The sequence below is a fragment of the Lithobates pipiens genome, unplaced genomic scaffold (genome assembly GCF_037356315.1).
Source record: "Lithobates pipiens isolate NorthernLeopardFrog02 unplaced genomic scaffold, aLitPip1_a1.2 Scaffold_28, whole genome shotgun sequence".
Taxonomy (NCBI): domain Eukaryota; kingdom Metazoa; phylum Chordata; class Amphibia; order Anura; family Ranidae; genus Lithobates; species Lithobates pipiens.
In genome coordinates this window covers 82668603-82683999 of record NW_027507789.1, presented here as the reverse complement: position 1 = coordinate 82683999, position 15397 = coordinate 82668603, and the positions used below count along the sequence as shown (strand labels likewise).

The 15397-nt window shown below is 49.4% G+C and overlaps 2 pseudogenes; both read left to right on the top strand.

The window, feature by feature from the left end:
* Positions 1-3638: 3638 nt before the first annotated feature.
* LOC143937183 (5S ribosomal RNA) lies at positions 3639-3757 on the top strand (annotated as a pseudogene).
* Positions 3758-9369: 5612 nt separating this feature from the next.
* On the top strand, positions 9370-9488 carry LOC143936490 (5S ribosomal RNA; annotated as a pseudogene).
* Positions 9489-15397: the final 5909 nt, after the last annotated feature.

Sequence of the window (15397 nt, the reverse complement as noted above, 5' to 3'; positions counted from 1 at the left end):
ATAGTTACAAACAAACGATCATATTGCATGGATATCAGAGCCAATGGTAAGAAGTCCGAGGAGAATAGCACGTGTACAGCTTTGCGGTCATATCAAGATGAGATTAAAGCTCCATCTCGTTGGGATCCTCTACCACTTAAAATATTATTGATACTAGCCCTGCTACCTTCAAAGAGTTTAGATATCCATAGATAGAGGAAGAGTATTGTGTAGTAGTCAAATGGGGTCGGAACATACCATTTTCTTTTCCCTTTTTTGAGTTAAGAAGGGAAATAGTAGAACTGAAAGGAGGGAGAAGGGGAAAGAGAAGATTGGGGAAGGAAATGGCAGAAAAGGAAAAGAAGGGGTAAGGGGGTGTCGTGGGTAGAGTGGATAGGATGGGGTCCCCTCCCAGGGAGCAAGAGACGCCCTCGGCTCACCAGCTCATCAGCTGTCCAACGTTTGGAACAGCGATCTCCAACGATCACCATGAGCTTACTATATCTCGCGGAGGTATTCTTCCGAAAAGCGAAACTGGGTCCAGTAGAACCATCTGTTCCCATGCTCCTCCGTTTTATCCCTCATTGTGGCAGTCAGGTCTTCCATTCGTTCAATATCATTAACCCTTGCGAACCACTGGGTCACCATTGGAGCAGATTGCTCTTTCCACTGACTTGGGATGCAGGCCCTAGCTGCCTTGAGGAGATGTTTAAGTAAGGACTTATGATAACGCTTTATCGACATAGGAGTTAGATTGAGAAGAACTGCTGCGGGATCATTGGCTAAGGAAATGTCTGTGAACTTGTGGATGAGTCTCAGGACAGGCTACCCGAATGTTTGTAATTTAGGGCATTCCCAGAAAATGTGGAGAATGGTGCCAGCCTGTTGCCCACAGCGACAGCAGCGGTCAGATTGACCGGGGAATATTTTGGCCAACACCACCGGTGTACGATACCAGCATGTGATCAGCTTATATGAGATCTCCTGATATTTACTGCAGAGTGACGACTTATGGGCGAAAAAGAGTATTCTGTCCTTCTGTGGTTTGGAGAATGTAGTTTGTAAGTCCCTTTTCCATTTAGCTAGGAAGGGTGGATCCGTGGAGGATTGTGCATCTGTCAGGATTAGGTAGGACCTAGAGAGGGAACCATGAATTGGGCCATCATCCAGGCAAAGTTCCTTGAAGGGGTGGAATTGTCTAGAGAAGAACGAATGGTTAGGTAGTGATCCGAGGAAATGGATTAGCTGTCTAGCTCTCCAGCTATCCAATGCAACAGGTACTTGCTCTAGCAGTATGGTTCCCATGGGAATCAAGCCTGTGGGTCCAAGAAATAGGGCTGCTCTCAGAAGCCCTTTCGGGGCTTGCCTGGTAAAGGCCTGGTCAGACAGGCCCGGAGGGAATCTAGGATGTCCAATAATTGGGGTCATAGGAGAAGGGAAGTTAGTCAGGTGGGAAAGGTAAAAAAAACTATCCATCTCGGCGAGCGAGGGGCCAATTAATGGGTGAGTAGTCACACAGGGCTCCAATGGCCTCCCCGCCCAAGGCAGACCAGCCAGTGGAACCCGCGCCATCTCCTGCTCTAGCTTGACCCATAGCTTCAGTTCCCCATGCCGGTGTCTTATCACATATGGTCCCCCATCGGATAGTGTCCGCTGTGTACTGCGCATGCGCAGTACACAGCAACACAGATTCCAAAAATTGCGAGCATGAACGGCACCTGCGCACTGAGTACAGGTTCTATCCCCACTATCCAAGTGGACATAGAGTAAGAATATAAAAGAGCCGAGCGCAGCGAAGCCAAGCCCGAAGCGTGGCGAGCGAAGCTCGCCTGCGAGGGGCCCTCTAACCACTTTCAGACCGGACCAATTTGCTGGTCAAAGACCAGACCACTTTTTGCGATTCGGCACTGCGTCGCTTTAACTGACAATTGCGCGGTCGTGCGACGTGGCTCTCAAACAAAATTAACGTCCTTTTTTTCCCACAAATAGAGCTTTCTTTTGGTGGTATTTGATCACCCCTGCGGTTTTTATTTTTTGCGCTATAAACAAAAATAGAGCGACAATTTTGAAAAAAACGCATTATTTTTTACTTTTTGTTATAATAAATATCCCCCAAAAATATATAAAAAAACATTTTTTTCCCTCAATTTAGGCCAATACGTATTCGTCTACATATTTTTGGTAAAAAAAATCGCAATAAGCGATTATTGATTGGTTTGCGCAAAAGTTATAGCGTTTACAAAATAGGGATAGTTTTATAGCATTTTTATTAATATTTTTTTATTATTTTATTTTTACTAGTAATGGCGGCGATCTGCGATTTTTATTGTGACTGCGACATTGTCGGGGACCCATCGGACATTTTTGACACATTTTTGGGACCATTGTCATTTATACAGTAATCACTGCTATATAAATGCAGTGATTCCTGTGTAAATGACACTGGCAGTGAAAGGGTTAACCAGTGAGTGGCAGTGTAGGGGTTAAGTGTTCCTAGGGGAGTGTTACTAACTGTGGGGGGGTTGGGCTTTCATTTAGTGTACACGGATCTCTGCTCCAATCACATGGAGCAGAGATCAGCGTCACTAGTTGCTAGGCAGAATGAGAAAATGTTGTTTATACAGCATTTCCTCACTTCCGCCGCTCCGTGAGACGATCGCGGGGATGCCCGCGGCGATCGAGTCCGCGGGTCCCGCGACCGGACTCACGGGGGTCCCGACCAGCGCGGGAGCGCGCCGCCGGCGGCGCGCTCCCGATGGCACGGCGGCAACGAATATTGGACGTACATGTACGCCAATATGCCTGCCCGTGCCATGCTGTCGACGTACATCGTCGTGCGCTGGTCGGGAAGTGGCTAATATTCACAACCCTATGTCCGCTTGGATGGTGGGGCTACCACCTCCACTCACCGCGCAGGAGCCGTTCAGCTTCGGAGTACACAGCGGACACTATATCATGGCCGGACAGTATATGGCAGAACACCGGCACCAGTCAACCACCGGTGTCATGTGCCTCGCTGTGTAATATAGAGCAGGGTCCGGGAAGCCAATACCTCCCCGCAATTTCGGTCGCAATAGCATTTCCCTACCAATACGCATATGTTTTCCGCGCCAGAGGAACTTGATAAAGATTGAGCGAACCGAATGAAAGAAAGTCTGGGGTATTTTGATAGGTAAGGCTTGTAGTAGATACAGAAGTCGTGGCAACGCGTTCATCTTCAACACATTACAGCGTCCGAACCATGACAGAGCTAGTGGGTCCCATCTTTTAAGGTCCGCTGTAAGCCCATAGGCTTCCTTTTATGTTGTTGGCTTTGTCTGTTGTTCTCAAGGCGACCATTTGGCGTTTGTCAAGAGGGTTAGGCGTGTCTTGAAGAGAACGCTTACGGCCACATCAACCTGAAAGCACCCGATCTCGTCTGATTTCAGAGGCTAAGCAGCGTCAGGCCTGGTTAGTACCTGGATGGGAGACTGCCTGGGAAGACCAGGTGCCATAGAAGGATCTGGTCTGGTTAGTGTCTTGATTGGGAGATCGCCTGGGAATACTGGATGCCGTAGGCTTCTTTTTATGTTGTTGGCTTTGACCTGTTTTTTTTAGCTTGTTTCCCAAGGTGACCATCTTGGCCTTTGTCAAGAGGCTTCAGAGTGCCCAAAGAGAGTGCCTACAGCCAAATCACCCTGAAAGAGCCTAATCTCATCTGATCTCGGAGGCTAAGCAGCGATGGGCCTGGTTAGTACCTAGATGGGAGAAAGCTTGGGAATACCAGGTGCCGTAGGCTTCTCATTATGTTGTCGCGTTGACCTGTTTTTTTTCCCTTGTTTCCCAAGGTGACCATCTTGGCATGTGTCAAGAGGGTTGAGAGTGCACAAAGAAATTGCCTATGGGCACAACACCCTGAAAGCGCCCAATCTCGTTTGGTCTCAGAGGCTAAGCAGGGTTGGGCCTGCTTTGTACCTGGATGGGAGACTGCCTGGGTTTTCCAGATGCCGCAGGCTTCTTTTTATGTTGTTGGTGTTGACCTGTTTTTTTCGCTTGTTTCCCAAAGGGATCATCTTGGCATTTGTCAAGAGGGTTGAGAGTGCCTAAAGAGATCGCTTACAGCCACATCACCCTGAAAGCACCCTATCTCTTCTGATCTCAGAGGCTAAGAAGGGTTGGGCCTAGTTAGTACTTGAATGGGAGACGGCCTTGGAATACCAGGTGCCGTATTCTTCTTTTTATGTTGTTGGCGTTGACCTGTTTTTTTTCGCTTGTTTCCCAGGGTGACTATCTTGGCATTTTTCAAGAGGGATGAGAGTGCCCAAAGAGATTGCCTATGGGCACATCCCCCTGAAAGCGCCCAATCTCTGCTGATCTCAGAGGCTAGAAAGGGTCGCACCTTGTTAATACCTGGATGGGAGACCGCCTGGAAATACTAGGTGCGGTAGGCTTCTTTTTATGTTGTTGGTGTTGACTTGTTTTTTTTGTTTGTTTCCTAAGGTGACCATCTTGGCATTTGTCAAGAGGGTTGAGCGTGCCTGAAAAAATCTACTATGGCTGCATCACCCTGAAAGAGCCAAATCTCATTTGATCTCAGAGCAGGGCCGGCGCTACCACTAGGCGAAGTAGGCAGCCGCCTAGGGCGCACTACCACCTAGGGCGCAACTACGGCCTCTGCCCAGTGTGAGCTCCTCTTCTGCTCTCTCGCCCCCCCTGTGGTGTTCCACCGGCGCCACCAATCCCCCATGTTTCCCGCTGAGCGCCCCACCGTACTCATCTCACAGCGCCGCTCCGGGACTCCTTTGCTCCAGCCTGTCCCTCTGGAGCTGCGCTGTGTGTCTGTGTGAGTGCAGCGGAGGGGCGGGGCTCGGCGGAGATGGGAGCTTCGAGAGGTCGGTCAGCTGACCTCCTGCCCGGCGGGGACATCATGGAGCGGGGTTGACGGCGCTGGCCTGGTCCCGGCGGGGATATGATGGAGGCGGAGCGGATGGATGGCGCTGGTGTGGCCCCGGCGGAGCGGGTGGACGGCGCTGGTGTGGCCCCGGCGGAGCGGATGGATGGCGCTGGCGTGGCCCCGGCGGAGCGGGTGGACGGCGCTGGCAGTGCGGAGGAGTCGGAGAGGCCCGGTGGGATGATGGTCGCTGAAGGCAGCATCAAAGAGCAGAGGTAAGGAGGAGGATGGATCCATTGAGCTGTATGGAGGGGGTTTGTGTGTGAGTAATGCAGGAAGTAGGAGTCAGGTAGGTCAGTGTGATGTGTGTCAGTGTCATGCCAGTGTGGTGTGTCTGTGTATGTGTCATGTCAGTGTGATGTGTCTGTGTATGTGTCATGTCAGTGTGATGTGTCTGTGTATGTGTCATGCCAGTGTGATGTGTTTGTGTATGTGTCATGTCAGTGTGATGTGTCTGTGTATGTGTCATGTCAGTGTGATGTGTCTGTGTATGTGTCATGTCAGTGTGATGTGTCTGTGTATGTGTCATGTCAGTGTAATGTGTCAGTGTATGTGTCATGTCAGTGTAATGTGTCAGTGTATGTGTCATGCCAGTGTGATGTGTCAGTGTATGTGTCGTGTCAGTGTATGTGTCATGTCAGTGTAATGTGTCAGTGTATGTGTCATGTCAGTGTAATGTGTCTGTGTATGTGTCATGTCAGTGTGATGTGTCTGTGTATGTGTCATGTCAGTGTGATGTGTCTGTGTATGTGTCATGTCATTGTGATGTGTCTGTGTATGTGTCATGCCAGTGTGATGTGTCAGTGTATGTGTCGTGTCAGTGTATGTGTCATGTCAGTGTAATGTGTCAGTGTATGTGTCATGTCAGTGTGATGTGTCAGTGTATGTGTCATGTCAGTGTGATGTGTCTGTGTATGTGTCATGTCAGTGTATGTGTCATGTCAGTGTGATGTGTCTGTGTATGTGTCATGCCAGTGTGATGTGTCTGTGTATGTGTCATGCCAGTGTGATGTGTCAGTGTATGTGTCATGCCACTGTATGTGTCATGCCAGTGTGATGTGTCGTGTCAGTGTATGTGTCGTGTCAGTGTAATGTGTCAGTGTATGTGTCGTGTCAGTGTATGTGTCATGTCAGTGTATGCGTCAGTGTATGCGTCAGTGTATGCGTCAGTGCCATTTTATGTGTCAGGGTATGTGTTTTCAGGGTATGTGTTTTCAGGGTATGTGTTTTCAGGGTATGTGTTTTCAGGGTAGGTGTCAGCGTGATGGTCAGTGTAGGTGTCAGCGTGATGGTCAGTGTAGGTGTCAGCGCGATGGTCAGTGTAATTGGCAGTGTAGGTGCCAGGTGGGTTGGTGTAGGTGCCAGGTGGGTCGGTGTAATTATCAGGTGGGTCAGTGTAGGGGTCAATGTGATGTGAGTAGTGCAGGAAGTAGGAGTCAGGTGGATTAGTTTATGTGTCAGGGGGTCAGTGTAGGGGTCAGATAGGTGATGTGTAGCAAGGGCAGGTGGAGTCATGGGCGCAGCCGGGGGGGGGTGGCAAAATTAGGTTTTCGCCTAGGGTGTCAACGATCCTTGCACCAGCCCTGTCTCAGAGGCTAAGCAGGGTTGGGACCTGGTTAGTACCGGGATGGGAGACCGCCTGGGATTTCTCGATGCCATAGGCTTTTTTTTTAAGTTGTTGGCATTGACTTATTTTTTTTTTTTTTTGTTTTATTCTTTTATTAAGTATAAGTAGAACAACATAAATATAACAGTCAACCATACAGCATGACCCAGGGTCACAATTACATGGTAACAAAAAATAGGCAGCCAAATAACTCTGGGTTCTCAGAGGGGAGTCCTAGAGTTTCATGCAGAAAAGAGAGAAACCCCACCTCCGACATGTAGTACAGTATAACTAATGCAGCTCCGTTCGGACAAATGTAATCCTGGAGAACAACTGGGACCACAGCGAGCCAGCTTATCATGACCTACGTGAACCAGAGTAAAATATGAGCCGGTCGTGTCCAGAACCCTGGGGTTCTTCTGGGTCCCAAAGGCTAGTAAGGAGACAAGGCATAGTCAAAAGGGAGGACGGGGGAAGAAGAGAGTGCAAAGACGGAGAGAGAAGAGGGGGGGGGATGGCGGCAGGGAAAAAAAGAAAAATAAAGACAAAAAGGGAAGGGGGGGAATGCCACCCAGGGCAGACTTGGCCTACGTAGGTAAACGTTAGATGTTCAGTCGTTTTCTGGGACAGGGGCGCTGCTCACCTCCCAAATGTAGTCTCAAGTACCAGTAAAATACCTCCAGGGCCTCCATGTAACACTAAATGCCTCTTCAGTGTTGTGAAGGGTGGCGGTCAATTCTTCCATCCGGAGAATATGATTGACTTTGGAATACCACAGCACCTTGGATGGGGGCTGAGGCTGCCTCCACAGTGTGGGAATGCAGGCCCGGGCGGCGTTCAGGAGTTGCATCGTGAGGGTTTTTTTGTATTTTCGAACAGGCTGTTTTTATTGTCCCGGTCACCTCCACCCAAAAGTTCCTCAAGGCCGGGCATGCCCAGAAAATGTGTCCCATGGTCCCCGTATCTGAATTGCACCTCCAACAAACATCCGGAATCGATCTATTCATTTTATTCAGAAGGTATGGGACTCTATACCAGCGTGAGACTATCTTGTATCCTGATTCTTGATATTGGTTTGCGATGGAAGCTTTATGTACTAATGTCAGGATATTCCCTATCTGTTGTGGGGTAAATGTGATGCCAAATGCAATCTCCCATTTGTGGATAAATGGTGGGGTTGACTCCTCCTCCTGACTACTTAATAGGTTGTACAGGAGGGAGAGGGTGTGTTGCACAGGTTCCTTTTTGTGACAGATGGATTCATAGGGCGTCAGGTCTCTAGGAGTGTAGGGGGCCCTTTGTATGGCCAGAAGAAAGTGACGAAGTTGATAAGCATTAAACAAGTCAAGCGGAGGGTCAGAAAGCTCGGCGACAGTTTGCGTGGTCGGGAGCCCTCCCGAGGACCACACCTCTCCCAGACGCTGTTTCCCCACCACTGTCAACTGTCGCAGTTTCTTGTTGGTAAATCCCGGTGGGAAGTCTGGATTACCTATAACCGGAGTCATTGGTGACGGCAGGGGAGCAATGTGTGTGCAGCGGAACAACCTCCGCACAACAGCCAACGTAGCTCCCACTACGGGGTGATCTCTGAGGTCTTTTGGTAGGGAGGACAGGAGCCACGGGGAGGTCAATAGGGGAATGGATCCATCCTCAATCTCCATCTCCACCCACTGCTTGTGTGGGCCATTACAATGCCAATCAACGACTCTCGCTAGCAGAGTCGCTCTGTTGTATTGTCTCAGATCTGGGAGACCCAGACCCCCCTTGTCCTTTGGTCTGGCAAGCAATTGCAAACGGGCTCTGGGCGGTTTGCGCGCCCAAATAAAGTCCAGGAGCAGCACCTGCTGATGTCTGAAAAAGATTAGGGGTAACCGGATCGATAATGTCTGGAACAAGTATAAGATCCGCGGGAGGGCCGTCATTTTGAATGCATTACAGCGCCCGAACCAGGTCAGTGTTAAATCATGCCAGTTTCCCAAATCAGATTTCAGTCTATTCAGGAGAGGAAGAAAATTAAGCGGGTACAATTGCACCAAATCCGCTGCGATGTCAACGCCCAGGTAACGTATAGATTTTTCAGCTCAGTAGAATGGAAAAGCGGAGCATAGCCTCTTGGCCTCACCATCCGGGACCGATATATTCAATACAGCCGATGGTGCAATTGATTTTATAGTTTGATAGGCTGCCGTATCGCCGGAGAGCCACGAGTATATTGGGAAGCGAAATGTGTGGATTGGAGACGAAAAAAATTAGATCGTCAGCGTACGCCGCAATTTTGTGGTGTGCCGAGGGTTTGGATATGCCAGTAATATTCGGGTCATTCCGAACGTGACACATAAGTGGTTCCAGTGTCAGAATAAAAATTAGGGGAGACAGAGGGCACCCCTGCCTCGTCCCATTAGTGATGGGGAAAGAGTCCGAGCACTCTGAAAGCACCCAATCTCGTCTGATCTTGGAGGCTAAGAAGAGTCAGGCCTGGTTAGTACCTGGATGGGAGACCACCTGGGAATACCAGTTATTGTAGGCTTCTTTTTATGTTGTTGGCCTTGATTCGTTTTGTTTTTTTTTCGCTTGTTTCCCAAGGTGACCATCTTGGCATTTGTCAAGAGGGTTGAGAGTGCCCAAAGAGATTGCCTATGGGCACATAAGCCTGAAAGCGCCCGATCTCCTCTGATCTCAGAGGCTAAACAGGGTCGGGCCTTGCTAGTACCTGGATTGGAGACCACCTGGGAATACTAGGTGCTGAAGGCTTATTTTTATGTTGTTGGCGTTGACTTGTTTTTTTTTTTTTGTTTGTTTACCAAGGTGACCATCTTGGTGTTTGTCAAGAGGGTTGAGAGTGCTTGAAGAGCTCGCCTATGGCCACATAACCCTGAAAGCACCAGATCTCGTCTGATCTCAGAGACTAAACAGGGTCGGGCCTTGTTAATACCTGGATGGGAGACCACCTGGGAATACTAGGTGCTGTAGACTTCTTCTCATGTTGTTGGCGTTGACTTGATTTTTTTGTTTGTTTCCCAAGGTGACCATATTGGCGTTAGTCAAGGTTGAGAGTGCCTGAAGAAATCTCCTACGGCCACACCACCCTAAAAGAGCCCAATCTCATCTGATCTCAGAGGCTAAGCAGGGTTGGGACCAGTTTAGTATCTGGATGGGAGACCGCCTGGGATTTCCAGATGCCGTAGGCTTCTTTTTATGTTGTGGCCGTTGACCTATTTTTTTCCGCTTGTTTCCAAGGTGACCATCTTGGTGTTTGTCAAGAGAGTTGAGAGTGCCTGAAGATATCGGCTACGGCCACATCGCCCTGATTCTGTTCCATCTCGTCTGATCTTGGAGGCTAAGCAGGGTCAGGCCTGGTTAATGCCTGGATGGGAAACCGCCTGGGAATACCAGGTGTCGTAGGCTTCTTTTTTTTTTCAAATATAATTTTTTCTCCAAATAGGGGAAGACGGTCCCCCGAGTACATAATGCAACAGAGAAATACAGAGCAAAAAGCAGCTGAACAATACTTGATACAGGTATATTCGCAACTGTGAGTCTGCCTTCCATCAATCACAATGATTCGAGGCACGGATAAAGTACTGTACCAAGATCCAGGGTCACACAAACCCCCAGGTCCCTCCGGCATAATCCATCCAGAGGGGGGTGTGGGGCCGTCATTCCCAATTTTCCACTCTTTCCAAAAGAGAGAGGGGGTGGAGGGGGTGAGAGATAGGGGAGGAAGGCAGAAAAGAGAAGGGTTGAAAGATCAGAAAAGGAGAAGAGGGGACGAGACACGATGGCAGCCACTGTCCAAGGGGCCAGTCAAGGAAAGCTCAGAGCACTAAGGCGATAGCAGGCGACATCCTTCCAGTGAGAATATAAAGGTATTCCAGATGTCTCAGGTTTGTTTAAAAAATTCTTGTATACCTTGTGATGTGAGGATCAAGTCCTCCATTTTTTTTAATGTCCTCTATTTTCTTAAGCCAGTGAGTAATGAAAGGGGGGGAACATTTTTTCCAATAGAGAGGGATGCAGGATTTCGCCGCATTTATCACATGACGTAAAATAGATTTTTTTGTACTTCTTAATGGGAATCTGTGAATGGTGCAAGAGAAAGAATGCAGCCTCCTCCTGGATGGAGAAGTCTGTGAATTTTTGTGTTATGCATCGGATCTCTGTCCAGAAGTCCACCAAGCTGAGGCAGGACCAAAAAATGTGCAGCAACGTGCCCTCTTCTTCTCCACACCTCCAGCATATGTTCGAGGAAGAGGAGAAACATTTCTGCAGCTTTGATGGTGTCAAATACCACCTGGTGAGAAGTTTAAAATTCGTCTCCTGTATCTTCGTGCACAGCGACATTTTGAGAGCCAAAGTGATAATGCGTTGTCTCTGTGCTGGGGAAAATTAGCAATTAAGGTCCTTTTCCCAGTTGGACAGACAGGTTAAGTGTGGGTAATCTGTTTGAGAGAGAATGTGGGCCAAAGGGCCTTCGCTCCTGCATAGAGTCTCAAACTCCGTCTGAGGGCGGGCGAACGTTTGAGGATTGGGGATGGAATGGAGAAAATGATGTCGTTGCGCCGCTCTCCAAAAAGGCAGTTGGAAAAGCCCTGTCGGATCTGTTAGGATTGAGAAAGAAGGCCATTTTCCATCAATGACGAATTTAGACGCATTGTCTAGGTTGGAATTTCTAAGTGGGTCCCCAGTTCAAAGGTTGGATGGCCACGTATAGGGAATAGGGGGGAAGTCAAAGACGTGAGTGTGTTTTGGGTAGCGATCAGGTGACTGACTTTCAACTAAGCCCCTATAGTGGGATGTGACATAAATTCTGTGGGTAAATACTTATAGCACTACATGGCGCTTCTTAGCGGAATTCGGGAGTGAGCTTAGAAAGTTTGTTTCGATTCCAGTACAATACACGGCCCAGATGGGAGGCCAGGTAGTAGCGTCGCAAGTTAGGGAGAACCAACCCTCCCTGTTGTTTAGACAATGTCAGCTGTGACCGCTTAAGTCTGGGATTTTTGTGGGCCCAGTTAAATTGAGTGAGCAAGGATTGAGCTTGCTTAAACAACAGGACTGGAATCTGGATCGGGAGAGCTTGGAAAAGATAAGTAAATTTAGGGAGTATGTTCATTTTAATGAGATTGCATCTGCTGAACCAGGAATGGAGGCCAGAATGCCACCCGTGAAGCAAACTGCGGATCTTAGTGACAAGGGGTGGGGGGAAGTTCAACATAAACGTACGCGCGATGTCCGGTGGAATGTAAGTACGTGAGTATATCTTACTTATCCATGCCAGCATCCGTTCACTCAGACCTATATGGCAAAGGACCGAGAACATTAATGTCCATTTGACCCGATCAAAAGCCTTCTCGACATCAGTACTCATGAAAAGACAAGGGGTCCCAGATGACTTTGCTTTACGGATCAGGGTAAGCACCTTAGTGGTGTTGTCCTTATCTTCCCTGGTGGGAATAAAACCTAACTGGTCAATATGTATAAGGGACTACAAGTAATGTGCCAATCACGTGGCGAGGAGTTAGAGAATAGTTTTAGGACCGAATTTTGGAGGGAAATGGGTCTGTAGCTCCCACATAGGCCCGGGTCTTTGCCCTCCTTAGGTATCAACGAGATGTGGGCTCTAAGGGTATCCTCAGGAAAATCCCCATTTGAGCTCAGAGTATTAAATAAATTCACCAAGCGCGGGCCGAGAATAGGGAGGAAGGTCTTAAAGTATTGTGCGGTATATCCGTCAGGGCCCGGAGCCTTACCCACCTTCGGAGGTCCCACGGCCGTCTGGACTTCTTCCAGTGTGATCGGGTCCTCCAAGTACTCCCGTGATTCCGATGAGAGGGTTGGTAGACCAGAACCGGTTACATATCTGTCTATATTGTCCTGTCCAGACCCTGAATCGGGCAGGTTGTAGAGATCAGAGTAACATTTTTCAAAGACTTCAACTATTTGGGTTGGGGTAGAGGCCCTCTGGCCATTCTCATCTATCAACTGTGGTATGTAAGAGCAAGATTTCAACTCCTTTACCGACCTGGCTAAGATTTTTCTGCATTTGTCCTCTGACTCCTACGTCAGTTTACGACAGAACTGGAGTGCCGCTTTCGCTTTATAATGGAGAAGGACAGCAATATGGGTATGGAGTGTCCCCAATTCAATCTCTAAGGTCCGTAAGGGGGTATGTTTATGTTTCGCTTCCACAAAGGCAAGTTCACGAAACAGATTAGCAAGCTGTTCCTGATAAGTACCCTGCGGAGTACTGACTTGTGAGCCTCCCAAATTATCCCCGGGTCACAGTCCTGCTTTAGTTTTCTTGGAAATAAAGGTTCAATTCCCTGGTCACATCTGCTAAAACTTCCGGTATCTGGATGAGGCTCTCATTAAGGTGCCAGAATAGAGACCTAGGTGAGGGGTAGGGAGCGAGGAGCAAGAGGCAGAAGTGTCAACCGATGGCGAAAGGGGACATTAAAGTCCCCACCTAATATCAATTGGCCCTCCCGAAAGTCACATAATCTGTGCAGGGTAGTTCTGAGGAACGTGTCTTGGTGATCATTGGGAGCGTACACAGTGGCAAATGTAAAAAGGCGCTCTCCAATGTGGCCCCTAAGAAAAAGATATTGGCCCCCAGGGTCCACCAGAGAATCCTGGAGAACCCAGGGGAGCCTGCTAGAGATCAGAATGGAGAGGAGGGGTTAGTAGAGTGGTAGACCTTAGGGAAGGATCTCGACCATAGAAAGGGGAGGCTAGTATTTTTAAAATGTGTTTCTTGTATAAAGGCCACATCAGTACAGGATGTGTTCAGTTTTCCCAGGAGGATCCACCGTTTTTCAGGGGAGTTCAGTCCCTTAACGTTTAGAGAGGTGACCTTGACTGAGTCTCCCATCGCTCCTCGGGGAGGGGGAGGGGGACGTCAGAGAAAAGCAAAGAAAGTTGAACCAAGGTAGGTTTTGGGTAGGTAATGCATGGCGGGAACTAAGGGGGAGAAAGGAAGGGCAAATGGAAGGAAAGGTAAAGGGAAAAAGAGGCCGGGCACCCCAACCCCAGGGGGAGAGGGAAATTAAGGGTTGTCCGCACTCAACAGTACAGGAAGGGTATACTAAAACAGCACAATTATGCTATAGCGCTTACCAGATGTACACTGGGTTTAAAGCGCTGTCCTACTTGGGTTATTGGGTAGACAGGTCGGAGAGGGAGCCCCCGAATCCTAGTCCCCCCAGTCCCGGCAGTGGTAAATGTCACGTCTGATACCGCTATGCAAATAAAAGACAATCAGTAACATCAAAGAAACAAAAAACAATAGTATAACCAAAACAGAGGTAGAGCATATAACTGTCAGCACTGAGGGGTCTCCTCGGCTCGCCCTAAACATAGGCATGCACGAGGGAGCCCGTCACAACAGAAAAGGCATCACAGAATGGGATCCACCACCCCCCATCCCATACCCCTAAAGTACATGCAGTCCCCGAACAAATGCATTTCTCCCTTTGGCAGATTGTCCTCTCCTTACCCCCTCTCCCCTGTCCACGCCCCGGGGGGGAAAGGGGCAGGGAAGGGGGGAAAGGGGGAGTGGAAGGGGGGAAAGGGGGAGTGGAAGGGGGAAAGGGGGAGGGAAAGGAGGGAAGGGAAGGGTGGGAAGGGGGGGAAGGGAGGGGGGAAACAGGGGAGAGGGGACAAACATGCAGAAATGTCAAGTCCTTTAGCGCACTCCCACCAGCAAACACCCGGACCCCATAAATTTCAACTCCTCCCCTCCATGGTCACCACATCAAGATGAAAGAGGAGCAGCCCTGGTCGGTGCATGGAAAATCCGGCAGGCAAGGGGCTGGGGCCACCATCCCTCCATCCAATGGGAGACTTCACCCGAGCAGCAGTCCTAGGGCCCGCCAATTAGTGTCTCTCCTGCATCGCCATCGGGGGCTGTGTAGAGCATCCAGAGGGAGGCTGGGACCGCCCAAACAGTAAGGGGTAAATCCTCCAGGGGGGTCCAGAGTCACCCTGGAGGGAAGCAGTGTCTCGTACCAATAGGCTCAATAAATAAGTCATCCAGGGTCCCCGAAAGCTGCAGAAGGCAATGTCGGCAAAGAGTAGGTGGGAGCCAGAGGGGGGGACAAGGGGCACATCCAGGGGGAGGGGACACATATGCGGGAATGTCAAGCCCTTCCAGTACAGCGCATTAGGTATCACTCAGACCCCCCAAAGTGCAACTCCCCCATCTAAGGTCAAGACTCCAGAAGGGAAGATGAGCCGCCCTGGTCTGTACATGAAAGAACCTGCTGCCAAGGGGTTGGGGCCATCATCCCTTCCTTCAATGGGAGATGCCACCGGAATGAAAGCCCTGTGTCCTGTCAAGTGGTGCCCCTCTGACAATGTCGTTGTGGTATATGTGGAGCATCCAGGGAGAGGCAGGGACCACCCAAACAGTGAGGGGTAAAGCCTCCAAGGGGGACCGGTGTCAGACAGGAGGATAGCTGTGTCTTGTACAAGTTGGTTAATTAGACAAGTCATCCAGTGTGTTCCTGTGAGCAGCGGAAAGAAAGGTCGGTAAGGATTATGAATGGGTGGGGGCCAGGGAGTGCATAAAACTGCCACCAGATGACCGGGGCAGAGAGGGCAAGGGGATGAAACTCAGATCTGGTAGGTGGGGGCGGGGGTGAGGAGTGTCCCTCATATTACTCACGTTGGCCATACCTTGAAGCTGAGCGCTCTGCATACCCAGGACGTTCTTCTGTATAATCTAGCCTATCTGTATACATTAGCCTGTCTTTTGTACACATTAGTCGGTCCTCTGTATACACTAGTCTGTCTGTATACACTAGTGTATACAGATAAACTAGATTATACAGAAGAACGTCCTGGGTATGCAGAGATGGAGGCTAGGGTATACAGAGAGAGAG